This window comes from Amblyomma maculatum, chromosome 1, assembly GCF_055883805.1.
Source record: "Amblyomma maculatum isolate TAMU_Amacu chromosome 1, ASM5588380v1, whole genome shotgun sequence".
Lineage (NCBI taxonomy): Eukaryota > Metazoa > Arthropoda > Arachnida > Ixodida > Ixodidae > Amblyomma > Amblyomma maculatum.
The window spans coordinates 438,501,225-438,515,652 of record NC_139344.1 but is presented as its reverse complement, the minus strand read 5'-3'; the positions used below and the strand labels follow the sequence as shown (position 1 = coordinate 438,515,652).

At 49.2% G+C, this 14,428-nt stretch overlaps 3 non-coding genes across 3 annotated transcripts; all 3 read left to right on the top strand.

The window, feature by feature from the left end:
• Window positions 1-6,049: 6,049 nt before the first annotated feature.
• Window positions 6,050-6,121, top strand: TRNAM-CAU (transfer RNA methionine (anticodon CAU)). Its single transcript has one exon. It is a non-coding gene; the product is annotated as a tRNA-Met (tRNA).
• Window positions 6,122-10,966: 4,845 nt separating this feature from the next.
• On the top strand, window positions 10,967-11,038 carry TRNAM-CAU (transfer RNA methionine (anticodon CAU)). Its single transcript has one exon. It is a non-coding gene; the product is annotated as a tRNA-Met (tRNA).
• Window positions 11,039-11,108: 70 nt separating this feature from the next.
• TRNAM-CAU (transfer RNA methionine (anticodon CAU)) lies at window positions 11,109-11,180 on the top strand. The gene has a single exon. It is a non-coding gene; the product is annotated as a tRNA-Met (tRNA).
• Window positions 11,181-14,428: the final 3,248 nt, after the last annotated feature.

Genomic DNA, 14,428 nt, shown 5'->3' with positions numbered 1-14,428 from the left:
TGCGATTGCAGAGGCTGTACCCTGAATGGATTGTGTCATGTGAAAGCATGCCTGGTACTGTGACTGGCTACCTGCGCGAGGTTGTTTTTTCGTGCAAGTTGCTGGAAGTACGGTTTTCTTTTGATTTCCTTTTCACTGTTCCCAGAAAAAAACTGTATAAAGATATCATTGACCTGATGCTGCCGGTGCCTTTTTACCGGGCACTACGCTGTGGAGGCCCAGGGTAGGACGTTTTGAAGAGAGTCAAGAAGATGCCCGTGAGGCCATCTGCTAAAACGTTCCTTTCCAACTTCACTCTAATACGCTCCCTGTTAAAACGTGGCTGAATGAAAAAGGTATCTTCGTCCCATGGACAACAAATTGTCTGTTGTGGAAAAAACCGGAGATAATTGAACACGTTTTCTTACAGTGTTGGGATACGGTCTTTCTATGGGACGTCTTCCAAAGGAAAATTAAAAAGGAACTTCCCCTAACTCCGTACGGTATCAGATTCCTACCAGTGCAGAACGATGATGCACCTTATGATTTAATTATGCTTTGTGGCCTGCATAGTTTGTGGAAAACACGAATGCAGGTGAGACATGCAGATATAGAGACACGATCTGCGCGTGAAAACTTTATTGAAAGTGCGGTGTATATACGCGAAACTTTCAGGATGCAGCAGGATCCACCACAATGGCAATGTCTATTTGATGAGTTGGTGCACCTGAAAAGATTTTAGCCGCGTACGCGTTAGCTCAAGTGTAGTTGAGGTGTTCTATCATGTGTGTTTCGTTTTTGTGTTTCACGGCAATAAAGAAAAAAACAAGTGGCGCAGTGGAAGCGTGCTGGGCCCATAACCTAGCAACCGTGGATCGAAACCACGCTCTGCTACTTATATTTTTATTTTCATTGAGCAACCCCGAAGATACAAATACACTGCATATTTCCCCACCCTTGTGCCCAGCAGAGTGGCGCAGTGATTCTGCTTCCGGCCACGCTAGTGAACGGACGCAGTATGCAGGGCTCCTCGGGAGCGGCTTCAGAGGTTCAGCAGGGCCGCGGTAACAGGAATATGGCCTCGGAAAATGAGTACCAAGTTGTTGTGCCTAGTTTGCCAACAGGGCGTTTAGTTTTGAATACAGTTTTTTTACACTGTGATGTTAGGGCCCGCCCGTACAGGGCGAAAGAATTCCGCGACGCGCTCGCAGAGTTATTGCTCCTGTCAGATGTGATTGCCCTCGGAGCGTACCGCATGAGCCATGTGTAGGCGGTGACAATCAAGGACGAAGAAGCGGTGAAAAGGATAGTCGACAAGGGTGAGCTTCTAGTGATAAAGTGCCGATGTATTGCGACTGACCCTCACAATCAGGACATTCCCGTGAAAATACATTGTCTGCTGCACAGCATTACAGACGAAGACGTACGGCTTGCCTTCGCGCCTTTCGGGGGGGGGGGGTGACAGACGTCGGTCGAGAGCGTTGGCGTGTGCATGACTTGGCTGATAAGGGTTCAACTACAAGACAGGTCACCTTGAAGTTGAAGCCGGGCGTGAAGCTCGACACCAGGTGAGCGTCGCCGGCGAGTTGGCCCTCGTAGTCGTGCCAGGCAGGGCTCCACTCTGCCTTCGGTGCCATGGCACGGGCCACATTTGTCGCGAATGTCGCATTCCCAAGTGCAGTGCGTGCCGTCGATTTGGTCATCAGAGCAGCCAGTGCGAGCGAACATATGCCAATGTAACAGGAGCGACAACCAGCGAAGACTCCTCAAACCTTCTCATGGACGAGGTGGGCATGGAGGAGGCAGCGTCGGGGCAAGTCTAATAGCGGAGGTCGCCGGAAAGGCAGCGGTACCACTGCCACAGCAGGAGCCACCCGGAGCTGAAGCGGTCGCGGCAGAGCACCAACGACCTCCTTCACAAGACTCCTCGACCGTTCCGAGTGCAGAGTTGAAAACCTCAGTTGCTTCTGAGCCGCCTCCCGGCACTTCAGAACCTGAGGTTATGGAAACCCCTACAAGTTAAGCCTGCCCGCCGGTGGGGAAACGACGACATGAGAAGACCCTCAGCGAGGAGAAACAGGAGGATGGTGGGGGCGGAGACGAGCCACCCACAAAAGCCACAGGTATTCGGAGGCATACCTTGAAGCCGCGACCGAACATACCGGTCGGTTCTCGGCAGGCGGGCAAACCGCCTCCGTAAACGTGTTCTGTATAGCTTAAGTTGTTGGGGGTTTCCGTAAACGCCATGGCTGTCACCTTAAGCGGTTCGTTGTTTTTATTTGTATTAGGTAAGAGGCGCCAAGGTTACTTTGATGGTCGTTTTTGTACGGTCGGGTTTATTTTTGTTTGTTTTTTGCTGGCAGTCTACGTGCTTATCACTACAGTATCATGATCGCACACCCTCGGGCTGTTGTAACGGAGACCATTCTATCGTGTAGCCATGGCGGTTAGTATCGAAAGAGCTCTACGGGTAGCGACGTTAAACATACGGGGCCTCGGAGCAAGAAGACGGCAATGTCAACTGAGTCGCCTTCCGTTAGATAATGACTTGCATATAATGGGAGTTCAAGAGACAAAAATTGAGAGCCAGGAGCTCAAAGAGACCGAATGGTGTCCAATTTTCAAGCTGATTTTGATGTGTGTATTTCTCACGCGATTGGTGAATCAGGTGGTTGCGCCATATTTATACGGAAAAGCTTTGAAATCACCGTGCAGTCAGTGTTTTCATGTGACAGTGGGCGCCTCTTAGTGGCTGATGTAGTCTTTGGCGAATTGAAGTGCCGCGTTATCTGTGTGTATGCGCCGAATGTTGACATGGAACGGCGATCCCTCTTCGAACGCTTGAGGCGTATATAAACTGTCAGAAAGTGGTTATACTACTGGGCGACTTGTGTGTGCAATGCGAACTGTGTGTGCAATGTTGACGACCGCGCAAAATGTTCGCGTGTTCGTGACAAGAGTGCAGAATTGTTGAACACGTTGGTGCATGAATATGACCTTGAAGACATTGGTGGCGTTTTTGTCTGCGGTACTCGTCCGCAGTTTACCCACTTCCAGCGAGACAGCCACGCAAGGCTAGACAGATTGTATGTCTCTGCGGAATTGATGCCCTGGTGTAGTGAGTACGAAGTAAAACCCGTCGCATATAGTGATCACTGCTTGGTAACTGCCACCGTTTTTAAGACGCAGAACAAACGGACCTTTAGCTTGGACTTGTGGAAAATGAATGCGAAGCTGTTGAATGATGAAGCTTTTGTCGACACAGTAACGAAAGAACTGAAAAACGTGACTGCAGGCGAGCCAGTAGGTTACGCCATTCGTTGGGAGGAGTTTAAGCAGAAAGTAAAAACAAGGGCTATTGAAAGAAGTAGTGTCATCCGACGCGAGCAGAAAGAAGCAGAAACAAAGCTCCGCCATCAACTGAAGTTTTTTGTTACCATGGAGAATGCCGAACCTGGTCTGTATGTTAACGAAATAAAGGAAGTGAAAACTGAGCTCGAAAGGATAGATACGGAAAAATACAAGGCGGTAGTAGTGAGATCAAGGTCAGATAAGCTTTGGTTGGACGAAATGACAGCCAAACGCGCTCTTTCAGACGGAAAGACATACGCATGTCGAAAGGAAATCCGCCAGCCAGCTATAGGTGACTACATTACGTCGGACAGAAATGAAATTAGGCAAGGGATTGCTGAGCATTTTAAAGAAATTTAAGTCATCCACGGGACCTTAAAGATGGGTTGCAAAAAGAATTCCTCCCACTGATGCCAAAGCTTGACGAAGAAGTGAAGACACAACTAGAACAATCAATTACACCAAGTGAGATAGAATGTGCAATGAATGACCTAGCTGCCGGGAAAGCACCTGGGCCTGATGGCTTAGGGGCCATTTTCTTAAAAACATTCTGCTCAGAGCTAGCCCAATTTCTTTCTCATGTCATTGACGAAGCGTATGACCGGAAAAACTGCCTTTGTCCTTCACAACTTCAAATATTGTGCTAATCCGAAAGAGCGATGGTGCTCATTAACGTTTGTTGCCAGGGTCATATCGCCCAGTAACTCTTGCTAATGTCGATTATAAAATATTCACCAAAGTTCTTTCAAGGCGACTGCAAGGCGTTATTAAAACGTTGGTTGGGCCATGCCAAACTTGTGGCATTAAAGAGCGCAGTATCACGACAAATGTTTACGTGGCTCAAAGCGTGCTCGAGTGCTGTGACGCGCTTGGTGGTCACGTCGCGATGATACAGCTCGACCTGGCAAAAGCCTTCGATCGTGTCTCGCACAAAGCATTGCACTGCATACTTGAACACACGAACGTGGGCAGTGTCATTACGGAAGGTGTCTAGATGGCTTACAAAAAATGCACAACGCGAACTATTGTTAATGGCGAGCTCACTGATAGCTTGTGCGTGCTGTCGTCGGTGAGACAGGGATGCCCGCTATCACCACTGCTGTTTGCCGCTTATCTTGAACCACTCTGTTTGGCCATTGAACATAATGCGTGCATTACAGCATATAATTTGGAGGAAGCAGAAGTTAAAATTCTGGCGTATGCGGATGACATCGCGGTGTTTTGCGCAAAGCGAGTATTACAGAGACAACTAATGTGGTCAAAAAGTTTTGTGATACGACTGGAGCCCAGATAAACTGGGATAAGAGTCGCGGTTTCTGGAACGGTGATTGGGTAGACACACCAGAAACGTTTTGCCGGCTGACTTGGCCAACCTTACAAACACATTACCTAGGGGTGCCTCTCGGAGATTACCACGAGCCCGAACCTAACTGGACAGATCAGGCATTGAGAGCAAAGGAAAAGGCTGACGGGTGGCAAGGCAAGCAACTTTCCATGTTTTCAAGAACCACTGTCTGCAATCTTTTTCTGGTATCCAAAATTTGGTACGTCATGAATGGGTTGTGTGCTGCAAGGGTGAGCATTCAAAAGATACACCGGGTTTTTGCTATATTTATCTGCGCCTCGACTTGGGAGCGGTCCAGTCGAACTAATTTGTTTTTGCCTGTCAAGAAAGGTGGCCTTGGCTTAGCTCACTTGTTTTTGCGACAAATCGCGTCACGCTTTGTTTTTTCACGCGATCTAAATGACACCGTTCTTCGCACAGTTATGCAAGTAAGGCTGGGTAGATTTCTCCCTGGATACGTCGTTTCGACTGTTCAGAATATGTGCGGAGGTGTGACTGGGTATCTGCGTGAAGTAGTTTTGTCGTACAGGCTTTTGATTGTATGTTTTTCCCAGCAGTACCTGTCCACTGTTACACGAAAATCTCTATAGGGACCTTGTAGACGCCATGTTGCCTGTACCTTTGTACCGCTCCACACATCGCGGAGGCACCGGAGAGGACGTTCTAAAAAGAGTGAAAAAAATGCCTATGCTACCACAAGCCAAATCGTTCTTTTTCAAGCTCCATACCAACACCCTCCCAGTTATGAAGTGGCTTCAAGATACAGGCTTCTTCATTCCCTGGAACACCGACTGCCTTTTATGCAAGAAACCGGAAACAATAGAACACGTATTCATAGACTGGTGGGACCCGATATTTTTTTTTGGGATGTCCTTCAAAGAAAAATAAAAAAAAACAGTTACCCCTGGATCCATACGGCATCCGGTTCTTGCCTGTGGATAGCTCCGAAGAAATACCGTATGACCTAAGTATGCTCCTGGGCCTCCACGATGTGTGGAAAACTCGAATGCAGTTTGAACACGCTGATTTGGTTGTTCTTCCGGTTCGCGAACATTTCATTGAGAGCGTTGTGGCCTTGAGAATTGTGTACAGCGCACTGCCTGATCCACCACAATGGTTATCTGCACTTGATGAACTGATGTCACTCAAAAAAATTTAAAGTCGTTTTAGCCAAAGCGTGACCATCATGTTTTATTTCTTGTAACCTTTTGATTGAACGTCTAAATCTGCAACCAGAGTGGCGCCTTGGAAGCGTGCTGGGCCCATAACCCAGAGGTCCGTGGATCGAAACCACGCTCTGCTACTGATATTTTTACTTTAATTGAGCTACCCCAAAGATACAAATACACTGCTAATTTTCTCACCCTAGTGCCCAGCAGAGTGGCGCAGTGGAAGCGTGCTGGGCCCATAACCCAGTGGTCCGTGGATCGAAACCACGCTCTGCTACCGATATTTTCATTTTTATTGAGCAACCCCGAACCGTAGTGAACGGTCGCAGAATCATGTGCTCCAGCGGAGTGGCGATAGCGGCCCTTTCCAGATGCGGAAACAGGATCGACGACATGGAAGATAGCGAGTATCAGATTATTCTGCCAACTTTGCCTACCGGACGCGTTGTTTTTAACACGCTTTTTTTGCACGGCGATATGCGAGTCAGGCCATACAAGGTCGAGGATTTCCGCGACGCCCTTGCCAGCGCTGGTGCGCTCCCCGACGTTGTGGCGTTGGGGGCGTATCAGATCAACCATGTTAGGGCGGTCACGTTTAGCAGCACAGAAGCAACGAAGAAATTGGCGGCTTTTAAGGAACTCGATGTTAAGGGACGCCGTTGCCTTATTATCGATCCCGAAGACCAACAGGTGAAGCTGCGACTTCACTGGATGTTGCACGGTGTGGCAGACGATGACATCCGGGCGGCTTTTGCTGCTTTTGGGAATGTGACCGAGGTGACCCGGGAGAGGTGGAGAGTTCAAGGCGTCAAGGAGAAGGGGTCCACCACGAGGACTGTGCTCCTGAAATTGAAATCCCGCATTAAGGTCGACGACTTACCTCACCAGCTGCGAGTTGCCGGAGAGCTAGCCCTTGTCGTGTTGCCTGGGCGAGCGATGCAGTGCCTGCGCTGCCGCGGTACCGGTCACGTTCGACGAGAATGTAAGGTACCGCGTTGTCCAAAGTGTAGACGCTACGGACATGACGAGGCTGCCTGTGTGCTTACGTACGCTTCGGCCGCGGGACATGGAACTACGGAACGGTCGGCGGAGCTCACCATGGACGTAGTCGAGGCGGAGGAGGCGGCGAAAGGTGCCGGAGAAGTGAGAACGCAGACACGGGAGACAGATTCGTCGGTGGACTCGGCAGAAAACAGCAATGCTGCGAGAGAGGTGGGGGAGCAGACTCGACACCTGAGCTCCCTAGCAATGAGGAAGGCAAGTCACTGGAGCCGCAAACGGTATGGAACAGGATAATGGGGAGGAGCACTCGGACACCAGCGGTGTTCGTAAGCCAGGCATCCCAGCCCCAGCCAAGCGATCCCACACACAGTCCGAACCCGAAGGTAACTAGGCGTCAGCCCCCAGCGTCGACGAGCCACCAGCAAAAACAGGGCAATCCCAGCGGTCCACGCTACGTCCGCGGCCAAACATTTCATCAGAGAGACGGGCAGCGGATAAAGTGCCCCCGCTGCCGGGTCAGCCGCTCGCACCGGATGGGGATGGATCCAATGACGGCGTCTAGCAACGCGCTAGACGGGAAAGGTAAGCACCATGCTTTCGGTCTCTTCACCCTTGATGAAAATGGCGCCCGAAACCACCCTAAGAGTAGCCACGTTAAATGTCAGGGGATTGGCAGGCAAAAAGAAGCAGAGCCAGGTGCACCGGCTCTTAACTGACCACGATATTGACGTGCTTGCCGTGCAAGAAACTAAGGTTGATGGGGATGAAGAGACCGGGAGCATGGTGCGACGTTTCACGGCTAGATTTTACGCCATTGTTAGCCACGCAGTTGGGACATCAGCCGGGTGTGTATTGTTTGTCAAAAAACTGCCTGGTCTGGTTGTAAAGGGCTACTCCTCATGCTCTTCTGGACGGTGTGTAGTGGCTGATTGTGATACAGCGGTGTTGAGTGGCGCATTATTTGTGTGTACGCTCCTAACTGTGTGGAGGAAAGAACAGTGTTTTTCGAGAATGTTATGCAGCAGTTAAGTACGGAAAGGCAGGTAGTATTGCTGGGCGATTTTAACTGTGTGCTGAATGCTCGAGACAAAACCAGCACACGTGGATTCAGAGACAAGAGCACGGAAATGTTATGCCAGTTACAAGCGAATGGAATATGGAGGATGTGGCTGATTGCTTGGAAGGACCGCGTGCCGTTCAGTACACGCACTTCCAAGGCTCTAGCCACGCGCGTCTGGACAGAATTTACGCGTCACTGGATTTGATTCCTTCATGCAAAGAATACCGAGTTGTGCCTATGACATTCACGGATCACTGTTTCGTGCAGTGCTTATTCGGCACCAAAAAACGAAGCAATTCTTTTAGCTGGGAGTTATGGAAATTGAACCATAAATTGCTTAAGGATGATGCCTTTAGATGCGTGGTATTGAATGAATTGATTAAAGTGAGGCCAGGGACTTTGCTCGAAATCTGGAAACAGTGGGAGTTGTGCAAGGAACAGATTAAAATTAAAGTCATTGAGAGATCCAGTTGCCTGCTGTACGAGAAGAAAATTACAGAAACCCAGCTGAAGGCTTTGCTCGCAAAACTACACGAACTGGAATGTAAGGCACCCGGCAGATGGATAGAGGATATTCGAAAAATAAAAGAACAGATTAACCTGATAGAAGAAGACAGATACCAAGGAGCGTTAGTGCGTGCAAGAGCGGAAAATTGGGCCATGGGCGAGACGCCATCGAAAAGGGCACTGGGAATTGAAAAGGCTCATGCCGAGAAAAACCGCATTGATAAGATCGAATGGGGCGGCGTGCTATCGTCGGAAGACGATCATATCAGGCATGGTTTCTTCGAGTATTATCAGGAACTATTCAGCAAAAATGTGGTCGACATGAAAGCTTTCAAACAAAAGTTTTTTTGCAGCTATCCCGCGACTAGACGAGGATAAGAAGGAAAGATTGGAGATGCCGATCACAGAAATCGAGGTAGAAAAAGCGATCGATGGGTTAAATATGGGAAAGTCGCCTTGGCCAGACGGCCTAAGTGCGGCTTTTTATAAACAATTTAAGAACGAAGTAGTTCCAATATTGACAGCGGTCTTCCATGAAGCCTATGCAATAAATAGATTCCCGCAATCTTTCGGACTATATCATACTATTATTATTCCCAACACAAATGGCGAGGAAAAGCTGAAGCAAGTCACAGCATATAGGCCAATTGCTTTGACAAACGTAGATTACAAAATATTGATGAAAGTGTTAGCTAGAAGATTGCAGTCAGTTATTACAAATATTGTTGGTCCTCACCAAACGTGTGGCATAAAGGGGAGGTCAATTATGACAAATATACACACGGCAAGATCGGTGCTCGAGTGTAGTGAACTAATGGATAAATGTGTAGCCATCCTCCAATTGGACCTCGAAAAGGCTTTCGACTGTGTGGCCCACGAAATATTGCTGTGTATTCTGGATCACGTGAACCTAGGTTCAGTAATCAGAGAGGGTGTGGCCATGGCGTACCGTGGATGCACTACTAGATTAATCATTAACAAGAGTCTGGGGGCCCCCATTCAGGTGCAACGCTCGGTACGCCAGGGCTGCCCCCGCAGCCCACTTTTGTTTGCCATTTACATAGAGACACTATGTGTGAACATTATCCAAAACGAGGCAGTTAAAGGTTTTAAGTTGCAGGCAGCTGAAGTCAAATTGCTCGCTTACGCGGATGACCTTGCGGTCTGTGCTGTGGATCAGCATAGTATACGCGAGGCAGTGCTGTGTGTCGACAGTTTCAGGAAGGCAACCGGAAGCAAAGTGAACTGGTCAAAGTGTCAGGAATTTTGGCATGGCAATTGGACATCGACCCCAGAGCGTTTTGCAAATGTGCCCTGGGTAACAACCCCCACAAAATACTTAGGAGTTCCATTAAACAGCTACAGGGACAGTGATGCATACTGGAAAGGACAACTGAACGAAATACAGGAAAAAGCAGATAGATGGAAGGGGGCATATTTATCAATTTTTGCAAGAGCGACGGTGTGCAATGCGTTCTTTTTAAGCAAACTGTGGTACGTCGTGCAAGTGCTGCACTGTTCCCGGGTAAATGTACAGAAGACACATCGTATTCTAGCTGTGTTTGGTCATCGAGCTGGGAACGGTGCAAGCGGACGAACTTGTTTCGAAGTGTGAAAGACGGTGGTCTCGGGCTGGCACATCTATTTCTCCGCCAGCATGTAAAAAGGTTTTTCTTCTTCAGAGATGTTAGAGACCCTTTCTTAAGAACTGTGTGCCAACTAAGATTGAACCGTGCTTTGCCTGATTTTGTTGTGGGTACCAAGAGTTTACCAGGGAGAATCTTCGCTTATTTTAGTGAAGTGGCTGACAGCGTGAAATTTCTTACAGCGCGTTTTTCGACAGAATTCTTAAGTGAAGTGAAGCGGAAAAAGCTATACGGTGATCGGTGTGATGTTGTTTTTCCAGTGCCAGTGTACAGAGCCATGTACAATGGAGGCAACGGTGGGGACGTTTTGAAAAGAGTTAAAAGAATGCAAGTGCAGCCAGGAATAAAAACTTTTTTCTTCAAATTACATACAGAAACCCTACCAGTTAAAACGTTCTTAGAGGGGAAAGGTTTATTTTTACCATGGGGTACGCCTTGCCTCATATGCAAAGTGCCCGCAACAATTGATCATGTATTTCTTCACTGTTGGGAGGGGGTGTGTCTTTGGGATGTTTTACAAAGAACAATTAAAAAAGAGTCTCCGCTTCATCCGTACGGCATCAGATTTTTGGCCATTCAAAATGAGGATGGTTTCCCGTTGGACCAAGTAATGCTCTGGGGCCTCCATAGTATATGGCGCTCCAGGATGGCGGGTTATTACTACGACCCAGACGCGCGACCGGCCCGAATGTACATTAGGAGAATGTACACAGATTCGTGCAAGTGGTGAGATCACAATCATGTAACCCCGATTGGCTACCCACGATGAAAAATTTGAGCCTGCTCAAAGAATTTTAAACAAGACAAGGCCTGTCAAGCAGCTCTGGCAGGTTGCTTGTGTCAAGATTGAAGTTTTTTGTTGTTGTTGTGTGTGCAGTGGTCAAAGTATGGCAATAAAGAAAAAAAAAGCAGAGTGGCGCAGTGGAAGCGTGCTGGGCCCATAACCCAGAGGTCCGTGGATCGAAACCACGCTCTGCTACAGATATATTTTTTTCATTGAGCAACCCCGAAGATACAAATACGCTGCTAATTTCTTCACCCTTTTGCCCAGCAGAGTAGCGCAGTGGAAGCGTGCTGGGCCCATAACCCAGTGGTCCGTGGATCGAAACCACGCTCTGCTACTGATATTTTCCTTTTTATTGAGCAACCCCGAAGATACAAATACACTGCTAATTTCACCACCCTTTTGCTCAGCAGAGTGGCGCAGTGGAACAAAGGACAATAAAAAAGCAGTTGCCACTTGATTCCCATGGCATTAGGTATTTGCCATTGGATAACCACGATGATATGCCGTTAGACCAGGGTATGTTAATGTGCCTCTACAGTATATGGCGCGCACGAATGGCTGGTTATCACTGTGATCCAGATGCACGGCCAGCCCGCATGTATTTCCGTGAAAGTGTGCAGCGATGGTTCGACGTGCTTAAATTGCAACCATATGCTCCTGAGTGGCTGTCAAAGCTGGAACCTTTGACGGTGCTCAAGGAATTTTAACATGACAATGCCTGCCCCTCAGTGGGTGTTAGGCAACGCGAACTAGATTTGTGTACATATATTATTCCTTTGTTCCTGTTGGTTTAAGTTGCAGTGCGGTGTATTTGTGTCAAATTCAGGCAAAAAAAAAGAGTGACGCGGTGGAAGCGTGCTGGGCCCATAACCCAGAGGTCCGTGGATCGAAACCACGCTCTGCTACTGATATTTTTACTTTAATTGAGCAACCCCGAAGATACAAATACACTGCTAATTTCCCCACTCTTGTTTCCAGGAGAGTGGCACAAAGGAAGCGTGCTGGGCCCATAACGCAGAGGTCCGTGGATCGAAACCACGCTCTGCTACTGATATTTTTACTTTATTTGAGCAACCCCGAAGATACAAATACACTGCTAATTTCCCCACTCTTGTGCCCAGCAGAGTGGCGCAGTGGAAGCGTGCTGGGCCCATAACCCAGAGGTCCGTGGATCTAAACCACGCTCTGCTACTGATATTTTTACTTTAATTGAGGAACCCCGAAGATACAAATACACGGCTAATTTCCTCACCCTTGTGCCCAGCAGAGTGGCGCAGTGGAAGCGTGCTGGGCCCATAACCCAGTGGTCCCTGGATCGAAACCACGCTCTGCTACTGATATTTTCATTTTTATTGAGCAACCCCGAACCGTAGTGAACCGTAGTGAACGGTCGCAGAATCATGTGCACCAGCGGAGCGGCGATAGCGGCCCTTTCCAGCCGCGGAAACAGGATCGACGACTTTGCCTACCGGACACTTTGTTGTTAACACGCTTTTTTTGCACGGCGATGTGCGAGTCAGGCCATACAGGGTCGAGGATTTCCGCGACGCCCTTGCCAACGCTGGTGCGCTCCCCGACGTTGTGGCGTTGGGGGCGTATCAGATCAACCATGTTAGGGCAGTCACGTTTAGCAGCACAGAAGCAACGAAGAAATTGGCGGCTTTTAAGGAACTCGATGTTAAGGGACGCCGTTGCCTTATTATCGATCCCGAAGACCAACAGGTGAAGCTGCGACTTCACTGGATGTTGCACGGTGTGGCAGACGATGACATCCGGGCGGGTTTTGCTGCTTTTGGGAATGTGACCGAGGTGACCCGGGAGAGGTGGAGAGTTCAAGGCGTCAAGGAGAAGGGGTCCACCACGAGGACTGTGCTCCTGAAATTGAAATCCCGCATTAAGGTCGACGACTTACCTCACTAGCTGCGAGTTGCCGGAGAGCTAGCCCTTGTCGTGTTGCCTGGGCGAGCGATGCAGTGCCTGCGCTGCCGCGGTACCGGTCACGTTCGACGAGAATGTAAGGTACCGCGTTGTCCAAAGTGTAGACGCTACGGACATGACGAGGCTGCCTGTGTGCTTTCGTACGCTTCGGCCGCGGGACATGGAACTACGGAACGGTCGGCGGAGCTCACCATGGACGTAGTCGAGGCGGAGGAGGCGGCGAAAGGTGCCGGAGAAGTGAGAACGCAGACACGGGAGACAGATTCGTCGGTGGACTCGGCAGAAAACAGCAATGCTGCGAGAGAGGTGGGGGAGCAGACTCGACACCTGAGCTCCCTAGCAATGAGGAAGGCAAGTCACTGGAGCCGGCAAACGGTATGGAACAGGATAATGGGGAGGAGCACTCGGACACCAGCGGTGTTCGTAAGCCAGGCGTCCCAGCCCCAGCCAAGCGATCCCACACACAGTCCGAACCCGAAGGTAACTAGGCGTCAGCCCCCAGCGTCGACGAGCCACCAGCAAAAACAGGGCAATCCCGGCGGTCCACGCTACGTCCGCGGCCAAACATTTCATCAGAGAGACGGGCAGCGGATAAAGTGCCCCCGCTGCCGGGTCAGCCGCTCGCACCGGATGGGGATGGATCCAATGACGGCGTCTAGCAACGCTCTAGACGGGAAAGGTAAGCACCATGCTTTCGGTCTCTTCACCATTGATGAAAATGGCGCCTGAAACCACCCTAAGAGTAGCCACGTTAAATGTCAGGGGATTGGCAGGCAAAAAAAAGCAGAGCCAGGTGCACCGGCTCTTAACTGACCACGATATTGACGTGCTTGCCGTGCAAGAAACTAAGGTTGATGGGGATGAAGAGACCGGGAGCATGGTGCGACGTTTCACGGCTAGATTTTACGCCATTGTTAGCCACGCAGTTGGGACATCGGCCGGGTGTGTATTGTTTGTCAAAAAGCTGCCTGGTCTGGTTGTAAAGGGCTACTCCTCATGCTCTTCTGGACGGTGTGTAGTGGCTGATTGTGATACAGCGGTGTTGAGTGGCGCATTATTTGTGTGTACGCTCCTAACTGTGTGGAGGAAAGAACAGTGTTTTTCGAGAATGTTATGCAGCAGTTAAGTACGGAAAGGCAGGTAGTATTGCTGGGCGATTTTAACTGTGTGCTGAATGCTCGAGACAAAACCAGAACACGTGGATTCAGAGACAAGAGCACGGAAATGTTATGCCAGTTACAAGCGAATGGAATATGGAGGATGTGGCTGATTGCTTGGAAGGACCGCGTGCCGTTCAGTACACGCACTTCCAAGGCTCTAGCCACGCGCGTCTGGACAGAATTTACGCGTCACTGGATTTGATTCCTTCATGCAAAGAATACCGAGTTGTGCCTATGACATTCACGGATCACTGTTTCGTGCAGTGCTTATTCGGCACCAAAAAACGAAGCAATGCATTTAGCTTGGAGGTATGGAAATTGAACAATAAATTGCTTACGGATGATGCCTTTAGACGCGTGGTATTGAATGAATTGATTAAAGTGAGGCCAGGGACTTTGCTCGAAATCTGGAAACAGTGGGAGTTGTGCAAGGAACAGATTAAAATTAAAGGCATTGACAGATCAAGTTGCCTGGTGTACGAGA